Genomic DNA, 16,506 nt, shown 5'->3' with positions numbered 1-16,506 from the left:
GTCCTCTGATGCTCTGAAATACTTTGAACTGAAGGAGAAAAAAAGAAGAAAGAAAGCAAAAGCATAAGAAAGGTATTGAGAAATAACATTCTAAAGGAGATGATAATACATATTTTCGAGGAACTTCTAGTATATTCTAACATGCACTTCAGATTTGAGGGGGGTGTATGAGAGTTTTCTTGCTTTCTATATAGCAAATTTAACTGAGGCTGCTCCACTCCCATTAATTATAGCATGAACACAACCACATTATTTCTACGATAAGACATTGGTAGCTGTTACAATCCAAAACATGGATTTATTCATTTATTTAAAAGAAATGTGAATGATTAAGTGACAGAACCGGTAAGCAGAGGCGCATCGGTGGTCCAAATTTCTACATTTCTTTTAAATCAAACGGAAGAAGTCACACCAGCTTTATTTTAAATTTTAACCAGTAACTACTACAGCCTTTAAGTGTCAGGTTTCTTTGCTTGCGTACACTACTGATCAAGCTCTGTTTCAAGGTGCCTGGCTCTACTCTCTGCAGCATGCTTTTGGCTGGGCGGGGGCTGCTTTGCCAGGGATCTGGTCTTCACTACTGTCCTGGCAGGAGAGAAGTCTCTACCCAAATCAAACCAAACAGAAGTTAACACGTAGAGGGAGATAGCTGTCCTTGTAAGCTGCGCTGACAAGGACTCAGGCAGTGAAAGCAGTACGTGATTAACATAGAAATGTTCAGCTGAAAGTATATTTTCTAATTTAACCCTAAATCTAAAATATGCTCTATTTCATCCAAAAGTGAGTTTCAGATAAGTGAGAGTAAAACAACCACTTCAAAGTAGCGGGTTTAGGAACAGAAGAAAACAAAAGGAAATTAAAACCACAGGAGGAGCCCACGCAGTTGGAATGTTTTTAATAACACCAAATACCAAGGAAAAACAGCCTCAGGCAACAGAAAACAGGCCTCAGTTTGACCTCTCTTTGGACAGAGAGAGGTTGCACAGTTCAGGGCTCACAGCACAAGAAATGCTGAGAAGTCCCTATGGCCTGAGCTTGCCTTCTGCCCTCTTCTGGGAGTCACAGGGTCTCCTGGCAAGTCCGAAGCAGGGTTCATGGCAGGCTCTGACTCCAAGCAGAGCTCCACTAAGTCAAGGCTTTCTTCTTTCTTCAGTCAGCAATGTAACTAAGGCAGAGGACTAGTACTGGCTCCGTATTATTAACCTTAAATGTTTATATTCCCTCGTAGTCTTCTTGGTGTCATTCCAGCACGGTTACATATTAGAAGATGCATTATTGTTTTCCTGTTGACATTCACAAGTCCATCGAAGATCTGACACATCGTCTTTGCCAAATTTTGTTGGTTTAGATTTGCAGTCTTTCATGCTTAACTTTGGTCCCCATAATTATCCACTAGAAAGTAACTACTAAGAGCTAGGACCCTCAAAATCACTTAATGTAAGTTCAGTGTCTTACCATTGCACTTAATAAATATACATTTATCTTAGAGTGTGCTTAGCAGAAAGAATTGGAAGTTTCTCATTCCTCTCTCAGTCCTATCCCTTTTATGATATATATTAAAAAGTTCTTGGTTAAAATGTGTTTTTCCCCATTTTTTGCCTTGTACCAGCATGGAAAGGTATTCTTGCATAGTCTTTACAGTCTCTCTTGCAGGATATCAAGGTCATGTATCGCTTCAAACAACGTGTTGTCTCATGACTTGCACAGAGCCATAGACAAGGCTTATAGGAATTCATGTAGGTGAAAATGAATAGTGGGATTCAACCTTTCCCCCTGTTTTTCCACTGACTTTTTCTGAGTGTTGTTACAGTGATGCATCACTCTCAGTGTTCTCTGATAGTTTCAAAAAGAGCAAGAGCACAACCTTACTGACATAAAATGAAAAACATTTTCCCTGGCATTTCCATCATTTTTCGCAATGAAATCTCTTCACAACAGATTTTGTCAGAATAATAAACTGTATGCCAGTGCCACAGAGAGAAAAAAAGGAGATGATCATAATAAGAGACTCAATACTAAATACTGAAGTTTACTTCAAATTTTTGCTTCTAAGTACCTAGTAATTTGATTGTCCCTGATAAGTGGAAGTTTTTCTTTACTGCAAAACCATTTTAGCTTCTTCCCTTAAGAGAACTGAAATGTTTCATCTTTTTCCCTCAAAGGCAAATATGAGTTGTCCATTTGTTCCATACATCACCTAATAGCAGCAAACCCAACTTAGTTTTAACATCAAAGACATTTTTTATGCACTTAAAAGAATGTGGTTGCCCGACCATATGCTCAGTGTTGTACAAGGACCAAAAAAACTCCATCCCTCAGTCAGGAAATGACTGTCTGCAGACACAGGTGGGACGGGAGATGCTTAGGGTTAATGACTTGGAAGAACGCTGCCCCAAAACCACGTCCATGTCTGTCGTCTTACTTTTGTGAGGCTCTTAAAAACACGTCGCAGGTGCTTTTTTTCAGTCCTGGGTGAAAACTCAATCATAAGATTGTATAAAACTATCAGAAGCTGTCTCAGCAATATGCTTATTTTTATTCATCCAGAGGTAATTTCGGATGGGAAGGTTTGCTGGAAGTAGAGACAAAGAAGGCACTACTGGTTCTTTGTGGATATAAAAAGCTTGTTTTCTTTTGAACACTTCTTTCTTTGGGGAGCTGACATGCTTCTGCAAAGCTTACCAACTTCAATCCGCCAGCAATGGAGGGTTATTCAACCAAAAGGTCTGGGTATGCTGTACAAAATGAATCTTTTGAAATCCCACGCCTACTGGACCTTGCAACTGCAAACACTTTGGGGCACCAGCCTTCCTTTTGTGGTATGTTCAGTCTTCAAAAAGTGATAGAAAAATATGCAGTGCAATAGCCAGAAATGAAGCAGGTGTGATAACAGCATTTTCATCATGTTTCTAATCTGAGAGCCTCTTATTCCCTCCCTTTGAGGTCCACTGGCATTTTGATTTTTGTTTGGGCCCAGATCCTAATCCCTTCAAAACCAATCAGCCTTTCTCCATATCATACAAAACACTGCAGCATAAAATCTTTTGCCTTTCATTATCCTTTAGCAGTATTTATGTCTGTTATGTTACTAAATGTAATGACCAATTTTTTAGGAATACAGATACCAAAGAAATTTCCTGTTATCTGTCTAATGCATGGTTTACTCCTAAAAGTAGAGGTTTTGAAGAGCAAGAAACTGATGGGTATGTTAATTTTAACAACTTTTTCTCTTTCCATTTTTAAGAGAAATTTGCTTAACTAAGCTCTGAAACTCTAGAGCCCTTTTTGCTGTGTGTCATAAAACATATCGATTATAAAAGCACAGAGGGTTCAAAAATTGATGAAACACCTCAGATTTTTGGTATATTTTAAAAATTTCAAAAGATACAATACCATGGAGTGTATCAGATTATGAAAACCTGTATCATAAAAATTGCCAAGTCCTTTATTAATAGAAGTCTTACTGTTGAATCTGTTAAGAAATGTAGTTGAGAAAAATTCATTCACATAATACACTGTATAAAAAAAGGTAAGTTATACGGTTTTAATTAAAAAAAAAAAAAAAAGTGAAGAGAAGTTCTCCTTTGGGATCTTAGGCCAGATCTGAAACATTGTAAAATGAATAAGGACTACAATGAGCTTTGGACTGGTCCTCTGAAGAGGAATTTTACTTCAATAATTGTGTAAAAATGCTGTCTTTTTCATGTGACTTGCCTCTCTGTGTAGTCACCCACTGCTGACTGTAATAAAGAAAATAGGTTCCTTATTTTCCTAAAGGCTGAGTGACACTGCACATATATTTGTATATTCCTGTGTTTAACTGAGAGAATAATTGAGTTTCCAAAGCTTTAACACTGATAAATCAAAAAGAGAGGATTTAAAATTTATTGATATAAAACATTGATACAAAATCTAAGTGAATTCAGATGACATGGAATTAATGGAAGACAACAGAGAGAGACAGCTCTATCATCTTTTCCCTGTATGAATTTTTTAGAAACAAACCTTCTATAAAACTGCATTTCACTTTGATCAAAAAGGGCTGTGGTTTTTAACATTTTATCTTCTAAGCCAGAAGGCTTATCAGACACTTTTCTGTTACACCATTGGAAAAATAAAATATATGACTACATAAATAGATGTTTCTCATCCTTCACTGCCTGAAACTCCTACTGAATAAAGCTGAGGAGTCCTCTGTATTAAATATGCTCTTGTGAAGCTGAGAGACACCTAAAGATTCTGTTATTCTATTCCAAAGACACAGCAAAGGAAGTTTGGATATGGCAGAGATTTAAAGAAACTGTCTTACTGCAGGTGTAGTGCTTATCTGAGGCATCCTGGCACCCAGGATTCAGTCTTTAAAGGAACTGAGATTAGTAGGATTTGTGTATCTACACATAAATCTGGACCCAGCCTGAGTTATTCAGGTCTACATCTTGCTAGGTTTTTCAAACAAGTTATTTGTTTCCCTCAGTAAAAAAATAGATCTTCTTCTTCATTTAAAAAAAAAAAAAAAAAAAAAAAAAGATTAAAAGTCTGACATTCTCTTAGCAAGGCAGACTAGGATAAAGGCTGTTGTGTTTTGTTTTTTCTTTCCTCAATTGTACTATATTCTTTCTCCCCCAGTACTTTCTCTGTGGCAAAACTGGATGATAAAAGGCATGCTTATAAACCTACAGATGTCACAAAACAGTGACAGATTCGTATTTTTGAGGTTAAAATTAGGCTTGGAACCACATGAATATCATTTCAACTGAACAGGAACTAGCATGATTTCCACAAATAAGTAGAAATAATCAGCAGCACAAGTAGAAATTGGGAAATGATAGAGCAGACAATATTTCTACAAAACTGAATCTGAAAAATTCAATAAGATAATAAATTCAATAAGATAAGAACAAAAGGGAAGATCTTGGCTGCAGGAAAGCTTTGTAGGAATCAAAAATTATCCGAGAGATATGTATGCTTGAACAACTTCCTCTAGCCAGGGAAAGTATTTACAAATCAAGTTGCATTCTCCCTCTGCAGATCTTGGAAGTACTTGCCAGATTATTTTTGAACGTGTAGTATTTAGCTCTTGTCTTTGCTAGTCTTCTTTTTCCTTTTACTTTCTTCCTTTTACATTTCTGTAATTTGCCATGTAGTTTGCAGCTTCTTATCATTGTTTTTTCCAAAGTTTTTCCTACATTTGGAAAATCAGCCTTCTTTCCTTGTACTATTTTTTTGTCTAGACTGTTTAGCAGTGGATAATTTTAATATACTGACAAGCAGTAAGGCTGGTGGTTTCCTCCAGGAGTTCATGTTTTAAAAGCAAAGACTGGTTTATACTTGAATATGAATACAATTTTTACTTTAACAGGTTTTTTTCCATATATTGCAATCTATGTTTTGACAGTGAAGACATAAACACACAAAATTAAAATTCTGAGATGCTAAAAATCTTTGCAAGCAGAGCACATGTATAACACTATAGTGAATAGCAGCACTATTGGATTGCTCATTTCACATCCTCTATAGTTAAGTTCAAAACATTGCTCTGAGATTATTTTGTTGCAGTTTTTTATAAGCAGAAAAATGTAGACATTAGATTTTCAAATAAAAACTTATTTGATTAAATTTTAATAATTAATAGGGAAAGTTATCACAAGTAGAATATATATTTTTAAAATTGCCTAACCTATCCCTGCATTTAAAAGGGGATATTCAGATAATGTTACAGAAAAGGTAGTTAGCACTGTGATTATAATAACTAATTAAGACATACAATACAGCTGGCAAAATAATTTTTGAAGAATGACAACTATGCCTGATGTAAGGGAGTCATGAGAATAGTCAGTTACCCAACACAAAGTACTTCAGTTTCATGTATTTCATGGCATATATTTTTTCTCTCTTTCTTTAAATTGCATTTATTTAAGCTATGGTAAATGTATCTCATTAAGCAAACCAACTTTGCATAGGCACTATTGCTTTTTAATAGAAAGTTTTGCGTTTTATTCTTCTACTGCTGAGAAAGAGATTCCTGAAATCAAGTAACCACTTCTACTAACACTCCCCAAATTTATATCATGATTGTATATGAAGGCAAATAAATTACCCCGATATCACACAGAGTGCAGTATTTTTTGAATTGGTGTGCAACTCTTTTGAAAGCCTGCATTAGGATTCCCCCCACGATGGTCTACAAAATACTGTAAAGCATTTGATAAGTTCCATATTCTTCCCACACGTCTTTTGATGTATTTCTACACAAACTGCAAATCAGCCATAGAATTTTGGTAGAATTGAAAGAAACCAGGCTGAGAGAAGACTTGCATGCATTCATTAAGGAATGCCTAATCCTCCTGTGCTACAAAGCAATTTTTTGTTAATACAGGACGATTCAAATCATGCAATTGGCTTCAACATAAGAAACAGGGATAAACAAGACAAATCTGTGAGTTGCTGGCCATATGCTTTTTATTGCTTTAGAACATAAAAGAACTCCCACCATACCTAGGCTTAAAACTCCAATCCTTGCTTAAAAATAATTTTTACTGCTAATTGTCTGTTGGTTTTTTTTTTTTTAGTGGTGCTGTAACTTCACACAGTGTTGTTCACAGTGAAGGCCTGAAATATATCTGACTGGTCACACCATCAGACTCACGTCACTGTCAACTTCTGGCATGGATTTTAAGTGCCCAGTCTGAAACAGCAAACAGGAGGAGAACCCAACTGTAACTCTGTGGTCTAAAACATGGCACAGAGTTTGGATTGTATACTACCAAGGGCAGCTATATTTCTTACGAAACCAAGAAACACTACAGTCCCATTCTGTTTTCACAAAATGCCCTCTATGTAACGCAGCGCTGTGCAAATGTTTCACTAAGTCCTTGAGTGATATTTGAAAAACAGCTGTCAGTAATGGAGCTGCTTATTTCAACAGTGCAGTTGTGTTAAAACATAAAAGGGATGGTATTTCTATAGCTTTTGAGAATGCAACAATTAAAACCAGCTCCCTTTGGTTGGCTCAGGGAAATCACAACAGAGGAAAAAAGCTACTCACCAAAACCATCTCACGTCCTAAAAAAGAATTTAAAAATGTTAATGCACAAGAACATTATAAGTTAATTATCATAAGAATTAATAAAAGGAGATGATAATCCATTCAGAAAAAAAATGTTCTGGTTTGAAGATAGAGCCCTCTTTCTTTAAAGTCATAGCTAAGCCAATTTTCATTTATTCACCGTTACGCAAAAAAAAATACACGTAGATCTTATATTCACTGTATTCTATCCCGAATCTGCACTGACAGCAACAAAAATACTGTAAGAAACTGTTGCACTGTGTAAGTATAGGAACTATGCTGTGGTGGAAAGAAATTTTGTAAAAGCATTAATAAATAAAAATATACAATACGTCATAATTTCAGCATATTTATATTATTTTTAACATATACATCATAAATGTATATGTATTATATAGCACATTAATAAATAAGCCTGCATTGTTATGAAAAAATGTAGGTATAAATTTCACTGCAGCTCAAAAACTTTATGTATCTGAGGGCTGTATTTGCAATCTGAATATACATAGGTTCACTGACAACCCAATCCCATTATGTTGTTCCGTGTGTAAATTTATTTATAATGATTCATAGAAGCCAACATAAAGAATTAGTAAGAGATGTTATAAAAACATTGATCTTATTTTCCAATACTCCTTATGGAGTTTGCTGAATAATATTCTGATAGGTCTAAGTTCTGTAGCAGATAAAATAAAATTAATGTATGGTACTGCAATATGAAAAATTCAGAAAAAGATTTAGATTCTTCCTTCAGCTCTAGTTGTGGAACCAATCTTAGGATGCACTAGAGCAGTCTTAATAGAAGATAACGTTGAAGAGAGGAGACAAGATGAACACTAATATCATCCAAAAAGCAGGAAAGGTGAGAAATGAAGGAAATATGCTATTGCTTATGAATTTACAGATGGGTCTGAGTTGTGAAGCATCAATGCGACTTTTCCACAAATTCACATCTGTTTGGAAGTGAGATTTTGGTTTCATTTTCCACCTAAATTAATAATAATAAAAAAACCACGCAGAACTTCCAAGAAAAAAGTGTAACTGTGAGGCAACAAGAAAATTTTGTCATACTGAAATTTGTCTTCCACAAAACAGCTGAGTAAACAAAAAAGGAAGGAAAGCATTAGAAGTGCTTGGCTCCTACATACTATTACATCATATAAAAAGCTAGTATTTGCTCATTCTGCATCATATTTGATCATTGCCATGCAGAATGGGTTTCCCGCAACAGTAACTTACTGGTTATAGTGGTTATGTGAGATCATGTTGTAAAGCTCACAGGTTCCCATGAACAGGCACTACATTAAGAGCTCAGTGCGTGAACACTTGTCTGTGGACCAAGACAGTTCTTAGCAACTACGTACCGTCATGCTGCTTTTACGCCCCACATGATATTTTTGTAATTCAGGATGGTTTTACTGCATAAGCTTCGTTGTGAATTGCACTCACACTCTACTGCAACTTTGTGGGTTTGGGGTTTTTTTGCTTATTAATTTGTTCAGCTTGTTTTTCTTAAATGTGTGTTATTGGTTAGAACTATTAGCCATCTGTTTTTCCTCTATTCTTTTAAATGAATAGTAGGTTCCATCGGTTCCACCATGTAGAATAGCAATCAATCACTTGAGTAGTGATTGTAGTCTTTCTCATTTTGAGAATTTATTTGTTTAACTTTCACATGATGGAATTTTAATTCTTCTTATAAAAAATGGCACAGAAGAAAGCTTTCTTCTTTGCAACATCGTTGGTTAGCATTGTTACATAGCAATGTTTCTTGATGAGACAGCAATGAAATTCATGTCATGTAGATAACAAAATTTTCACTCTGAGATCTCTAATTGTCCAAGAACTACTGATTTGTGGCCTGTTCTTCTTCAACAGACTTGAGGAGGCAAAATTTGTTCTCTCTGCATGTTAGGATAGGGAAAGAACCCAGGAAAGTCTGACTTGCCTGATTTTGTGAGAGAAAATTTACTGCGAAATGACCTGAGAAGTGACAGGTCATGAGAAATGACTGTGAAACCTGCAGCACTTCTTTCATTTTGTTCTTCACTAAAAGTAATAAACAGAGAGTCAGCAGAATTAAAACCACCAAAATTTGTTAGAGAAAGGGAAAAACAGTAAGAAGGTAAAGAATAGAGTTGATCAAGTTGACACTAGTAAGCTTAAAGAATTGGTTGAAGTGATCTCAGAGAACTTGTGAAGCATAAGGTTGCAGAGGTGAAAATAATGGCTATCTTTAAAAGGGAATAAGAAAGATCTGGAACATGCTATAAATTATGCTACAATATCTGCAAAAATAATCCAATGAACTATTTGTAAAGATATGGAAGAAAAAAAAGAAGAGTAAAATCAAAACGAATGTACTTGACAAAAACTCTCCTAATAACATCTAATCATTCGTATCTCCTCCTGTGACAGGATAAAAGGCCTGAGGATAGATTAGAAGCTGTAGCTTCGCATATCCAAACTCTGAATCAGGCTGTTAACATTTAATCAGATCTTCTCTGACAGTGTCTCATAAGCAGCTTTTAGATATCAGAAAGGTAGGAACATAGGGTGGGTGCAAAACTCTGAACTGGGAGGTGCTGCAATTCCAAGAACGAACAGGATCAAGCGGATTTTTACGAACGGAAGGAATTATCTTCGAGTTAGGACATGTACAGGCTTCTGCATTTAAGCAGGAACAATCGTCTGCACAAGGACAGAATGGGGAACGATTGTGTTGTGGAAGAGGGGTTGGAGATTCTAGTATCTTGCAAGCCAAACATGCGTCAACACCATCACGCCCCTCCATGATCATACTGCCAAGTGGAAGAAGCGGCAGAGCTTTAGGCCCTCCAATGGCCCCCTTCTGCTCTAAAGCAGACAGCACCAAGAAGACGGTGTATTATATCCAGCTGTGAGTACCAGATTCCAAGTAACTGGTAGTGAAGAGATTTCAAAGTGACAGCAAAAGAATAATTACCGGTCCATAAGAAGGCTGCACAGAAGAAGGCTGAAACACAACTGAGACTCAAGTTTAGAGCTGTAAAACTGAAGGACACTCTATGTCTGTTAAAAAAAAAAAATCTCCTCAATGTCCAAAGTGAAAAAGGAAGAAGCGATGGACTTAAATTTGAAAAAGGGACACTTAGGTTAGACACTAAAAGAATGTTTTATAATATTGAGACTTTTTAATACCAGTGCTGACTGCATAGACTGTGAGGTCAAGCAGTTTCTAATAACAAGTTAGAAGGACCTGAAATGACTTGAGTATAACTTAATGCTATGCTATAATAATACGATTTATTTTTAACTTCAAATCCTCTACTTTGACATATAAATATATATATAGATATAAAAAGAAGGTGGATATTTTTAATAATTTAGAAAAAAAAAGTAGACATTATTTTTTGTGAGCCTGTTTTCCTTCTACAATGTGAAACCAATTTAGGCTACAGAGCCTAAAATTGCAGATAATACGGTGTAATTGGTTAAACACTCATGAGGCAATTTTGAAACAAAAGACAAAGCATTCCTTCCCAAGCCCTCCTTCCCCCCGCTCCAGCTATACATAGTTTTGGAGCAGCAGGTACATGGCTCAGCTGCTTGACCAACGCAGACTGGGCAGGCTAATGAGTTTTAGTTAAGAAATTTTTCAGTCTAATTGCCTTGTTTGGAGAATTTGTACGGAAGGACCTCATTAATTCAGGTTTGTTTGAACCAAGCTCTTTATAACCACGTAGAAACATTACCTCTCTCTACCAATCGGTCTGTGCATACTGACCAGCATTTGCTCTAATAAGAAATCATGAAAACCCTTATCTGAGCATCGGTGGTGCAAAGACATGGGCTGCACAGCACATCAAGTACAGACACAAGACGACTGCAGAGCTGGAAGGAATTTATCTGTGCACTGAACTCTTCATGTAGGTGCACTCGTAGAGGTGACTGTTCCCAGAGGACGGTAGCCTCCTCCCACACCCATGTTTCACGTAATCAACGCCGACTAATTTGAGGCTCTCCATAACCTCATAAGCATTTTTTTTGCTGGCTGATGCCAAACCTCTTAACCAGCTTTTGAGTCTTACCAGTAGGACTTCATGTTTCTTGTATTTAACTGAATTCTCTACGGAGAGAAAAATGTTTACCTTTTTTTTTTAAGGTAGTACATTAAAAGCAAAAAAGTGTTTTCTGCTTCTAAATTTGCACTATGCTGATCTCAGGTACAGCACAGTGTTTGGTCAGAAGACCTCTGCCTACAACTCTAGTAAGGCAGGACAGATTTACAGCAACTGAGAAGCTTATTCCAAAGGAAGAATAACCAGATCCAGCAAACTTCTATCCCAGCGAAGTGAGATAGTAAAGCACCTCAGTGTCCAGTCACTGCAGTATTCATTTGCCTTCTAAACTGCAATTCCATAACAGGGTTTTCAGGAGATTTCTCGCCTCACAGTAGAGATTAAAGATCACCAATGCTGATTTTCATGATGCCCTCCCAAAACCAAAGGGAAGTTTTGGTTTTTATCTTGCTGCTTTTTTATCATGATATTTTGCAAAGAGCTAGAGAAGGGATGTTTAAACTAAAAGATGATGCTAACAGCAGAACAATGAGCAGAAACTGGCTGTGACTGAATTTAGGCTAGAGATTAGAAAACACTTGCAATCATCACGCGGTGAGGTCCTAAAACAGTTCCCAGTAGGAAGAGAAACTCATTTCCTCCTTACTGTTGAAAAGAATATCAGTAAGTTTGTGAATCTTATTATACCAGGAAATTACATTGACAGTTGGGGTTTTTTGCATCTTTGCTCTTACTCTGATTCTTCCAAAATGTGGACCCCGGAGGGATCAGAAACAGAGTTGAGCAAGGCGCGAGATATGTGGGAGTCTGCACACAGAAATGTCCCTTTATCCGCCCATCACCACTGCACTCCAGCTGCTGCTGCTCAGTGATTTTTTAGGATACCACTCACAGGCAAGCCTTTTTCACAAAACTTCTGTGTGCGCCACAGAGGAAGTGAGGGACTCTGCTAATTAAGAACTTTATTATGGAGTATGGTAACTTTCAGTTTTTTGAGATAAACTCATTTCAAAATCCCACGAAGCCTTCACTCTTAATTTATTACCTACATCAATACCATATGTCATGGTTCAACCCCAGCCAGCAACCAGGCACCACACAGCCCCTCGCTCATTCCCCTCACAGGTGTGGGAGAGAATAGGAAGAGTAAATGTGAGAAAACCCATGGGCTGAAATAAAGGCAGTTTAATAGGGAAAGCAAAAGCCGCACACACAAGCAAAGCAAAACGAGGAATTCCTTCCCCACTTCCCACGGGCAGGCAGGAGTTCAGCCATCTCCAGGACAGCAGGGCTCCATCACGCCTAACGGGGACTCGGGAAGACAAACGCCATCACTCCCAACGTGTCCCCTTCCTTCTTCTTCCCCCAGCTCTATACGCTGAGCATGATGCCATACGGTCTGGGATATCCCTTGGGTCAGTCGGGGTCAGCTGTCCCGGCTGTGTCCCCTCCCAACTCCTTGTGCCCCCCCAGCCTCCTCGCTGGTGGGGTGGGCTGAGAAGCAGAACAGCCCTTGGCTCTGGGTAAGCCCTGCTCAGCAACAGCGAACGCATCCCTGTGTTATCAGCACTGCTCTCAGCACAAATCCGAAACACAGCCCCTTACCAGCTACTAGGAAGAAAATGAGCTCTATCCCAGCCAAATCCAGCACACCATACCATTCTTCATAAGCTATGAACATGAATTTAATGATTTTTGGCCTGAACTAGCTAGATTTCAGGGGTTTTAAAAAATATTTATAGTGCATTAGAAAGTAAACACAGATATGCTAAGACTGAATCACAGGATAAATATGAGTCTGCTCCAGCAAGCCAATGGCTCTCCTCCAGATGTATTTAGACATGCATTCTCTTAAATTCAATTATGTGATTTAATAGTAATAATGATACAGGAAAACTATTATTATCTTAATTTTTTAATCAGCTTAATAAATTCTCACACTCTTTCAAACTATATTAGTGCTAATCTCTATGGCAAAAACCTCAGCCAATTTTTATATTATTTTTAAGAGCAATAATGTACATATAAGTGCTTTAAATCAACCATTTACTTCATTTGCACTACTGTTTATATTTCTTTGGTTCCTTACTTCATTGGATTAATAAGATATACATTTCCACACTGAGCAAAATTTATGCACTCGAAGCCAACATTCTCTTAGGAAAAGAGAAACAAACTTTGTTCTTGATTCTTGGGGTTCTTCAAGTAGAAAATGCTTGGCAGAGCTGTTTTTATAAAACTCATCTCATTTTCAGAACCAAAATTAAGAATTTCAGTAGATAGTTGAAAGTTTCCTTTAATTGAACATGCAAGAAACACAGCACTGATAGAATAGAATAAATAACTATGAAGATCACATACTTCTTACTTAAAAAAAAAAAAAAAAGTATTTCATCATTTCCCAGTAAATACAGAAACAACTACCAGATAAAGAGTCTTAGACAAAATATCAGAAAGTAAACTGCAATATTAATTGGGGAATAACTAAACCTTAGCAAATACTCTTTGAGAAGGTAAACTACAAGTCTACTAGAGTTCTGACTCCGTAAGTCACTGGGTTATGCTATGCTGGCACAGCATGTTGATGAGAAACAGGCAAGCAATTCCAACTTACATTATTTTAAAGCAAGTGATTCAGAACGCACATACACTAATCCTGCAGGTTGTTGCTTTTGAAACCCCTTAGTTTCTCAGTGAAGAGGCAAGACATATGGACACTGGCTGAAATTGATGTTACTGAATAAATAATGCTTCAGAATACAAACCTAGTTTTCTATGAACCTATTATTCTCAGGTGGTAAGATGAGTTACTGAGAGAATTACAAGAAGTTTAATACTCAGATGAAGAGGAAGCGGAACAAGTGAAATGAGCCATATTGCCTTATGCAGTCTGAAACTTTGACAGAGTTGAGTAATGGAATGAATGACCTGCTATGAAAATTTCCATTTCTCAGTAACATCAAAGGTGCCCTAACAGAACTGCACAGAGTTTTAAATATCAGATCTGTCTTCAAAAAATAAAAATAAGAATTACTTACTAGCATCTCTTTATCCTGGTACTGTGGACATTGCTTATGATACAATGAAACAGGGATGTTTACATATTTATCTATAACATTTTTTTTGGACTGTTTTTCCCACTGACAATAACCACTAGCAAAATCTTGCAAAGATAAATCAGGTGGAAACTGTATTTACCAACAGAACACATTGCGGATATGTTTTCTAAAATATATTCCATCTTTTTTTTATGTTCTGGTTCTGGTTTGTATCTATTTCCAATCAGAGCACATATCCCATGAGATAGAAACTGGTTGCTGCACAAAATAAATCGAGAGTGATATACAGTAAAACAACAAAATAGACTGGGCTAAAATTTGAAAAACTATCAAAGGAAAATGCAGATACAGGTAAGGTCACATAGTCCCTGCAAAGGCACAAATAATTAACATAACAATGTTGATCATTTGCAAATTAAACATTTTGTTGTAGGAAGTTTTGTCTGTAACATTTAATATTTTGAGGCTTTGAGGAAGAAGTGGAGGTTCAAGGGCTTTCTAGGGATGTCACAAAGTTGGCTTATTGGAGGGGTTTTGACTTTTTTTTAAGGAAAACCAAAAGTCAATGTACTTCAGATACTGTTACATCATGAATCCATCATGCTTCACTCTAGCATGCCTCTAGCATTTCCTTTCACAGACTGCAGTGCCATTTTTCTCTTGGAACTCTGATTGTCTCTTCATTTTTCAAGTAAGCATTAGCTCATTGGAGCTATTTGTAGTCCCTTTTCTTTGCAAGAATACACAGTTCCTCTGTTCTTTCTAATTTCAGGGCAGAAAAAAAGCATTAAAAAAAAAAAAAAGAGTATTTGTACATTTGTAACATTGTGTCAGTTGCTATTACTTCACAATTTTGAAATCTCAAGGTCCTTGCTCTGGAGTCATCCCCTGCAAATCCTTTATTTAAAGTTTTGTTAATGCTAATTATGCTAACTTAATTACCAGTAATTATTTTTTTTCAGGCATTTCAGAACACTGAATACATGAAGAAGCTAATGTTTATGCAATCAGGTAGACTCATAAGCAGTTTTACTTCACCACAGTGGTATTTAGAGGTTATTAACTTGTTATGAAATATCCTACAGCAGTATTCACAATTAAAATGGACATCCAGCTTTTAAAGATAGTATTTGGAGTATTCTCTACCCTCCAAATTATATAGTATGTAGGTATTAATTCCCCAGACTGTATGTTTCTACTCTTTGTACAACATGCAATACATAAAGAATTGTTTCAAGAAGTAATTAATCTTTTCCCTGGCAATCTTAGTGCATTTTTTCCTGAAGTTCTCAATTTTGGGAAAACTTCTGATTTTAGATTGTCCTGTTAGGTTTTACAGAATTAAATCAAACAAGAAATGCTTTTTAAAAGCATTTTAAAATTGAATATGTGCCTTTTAAATTTGGATGAAAAAAACATTGAAAAAGCCATGTTTCCCTACTAGTGATTTTAAGACTAATGTTGCTTGAAACAGCTATCCACAAAATGAGAAGAAAAAAAGATCAAAATCTTTTTTTGGCAGATAGAATGCTGAGAAACATTCTATTCCACATCAGCACCGATACTGATCTTTCTTAGAAATTAATTACATTCTTTTCTAATAGATCTTTTGGCACATGATTATAGAAAAAAATAAGCTATAGAGGTAGTGTTACTTGCCATTTTCAAAATACCTTTAATTACTTGCTTCTGACTATGTGTATATGCTCTTTTAATTTTCATGATAAAGTAAACCACAGAAATAGTTTTTAAACATGAGGAATTTAAAACATCACTTCTTGGAAAAGAATCACTATGGAGGTGAAAGAATCCATATAAATCAGAGACACAAATTTTCCTTTATAATTAAACATAGATATAACTAGATAGATAGTTCTGAATGAGAAGTACTGTCTTCTCCACCTTATTTTTTTGAGAGAAGAGCATTGTGGACTTAAAAAAAAAATATTGAGAGATGTATGTCTTTCCCAGTGTTGACAAAGTGTGCATTGAAAGAGCAGAAATCTTAAGCGAACAGCTTAACTTTTATGGGATTTTTTTTCCAATCAATGTAACAGGATCTCAAAACCTCAGCTAATCTTTGTCAAGCACTACCACCTGAGCATGTAATCCAGAAATATCTGCCTGGATATAAGAGCAGCACAAATCTGAACAAAAACATTAGGACCAGTTCAGACTCAGAGGAATATAATATTGAAGCAAAACTTAATCCAGAACTAAACTCTGCATCTTTTTGTTTGTTTACCATTTGAAGTGCTGCAAAACCCAAAGTGGGTTTTGCCCCCTTAGTAACAGCTTTTCACTTTATGTCCTTAAACAG

This window comes from Accipiter gentilis, chromosome 27 (genome assembly GCF_929443795.1).
Source record: "Accipiter gentilis chromosome 27, bAccGen1.1, whole genome shotgun sequence".
NCBI lineage: Eukaryota > Metazoa > Chordata > Aves > Accipitriformes > Accipitridae > Astur > Astur gentilis.
The sequence above is the reverse complement of the archived record's forward strand: the minus strand, read 5'-3'. Positions refer to the sequence as shown.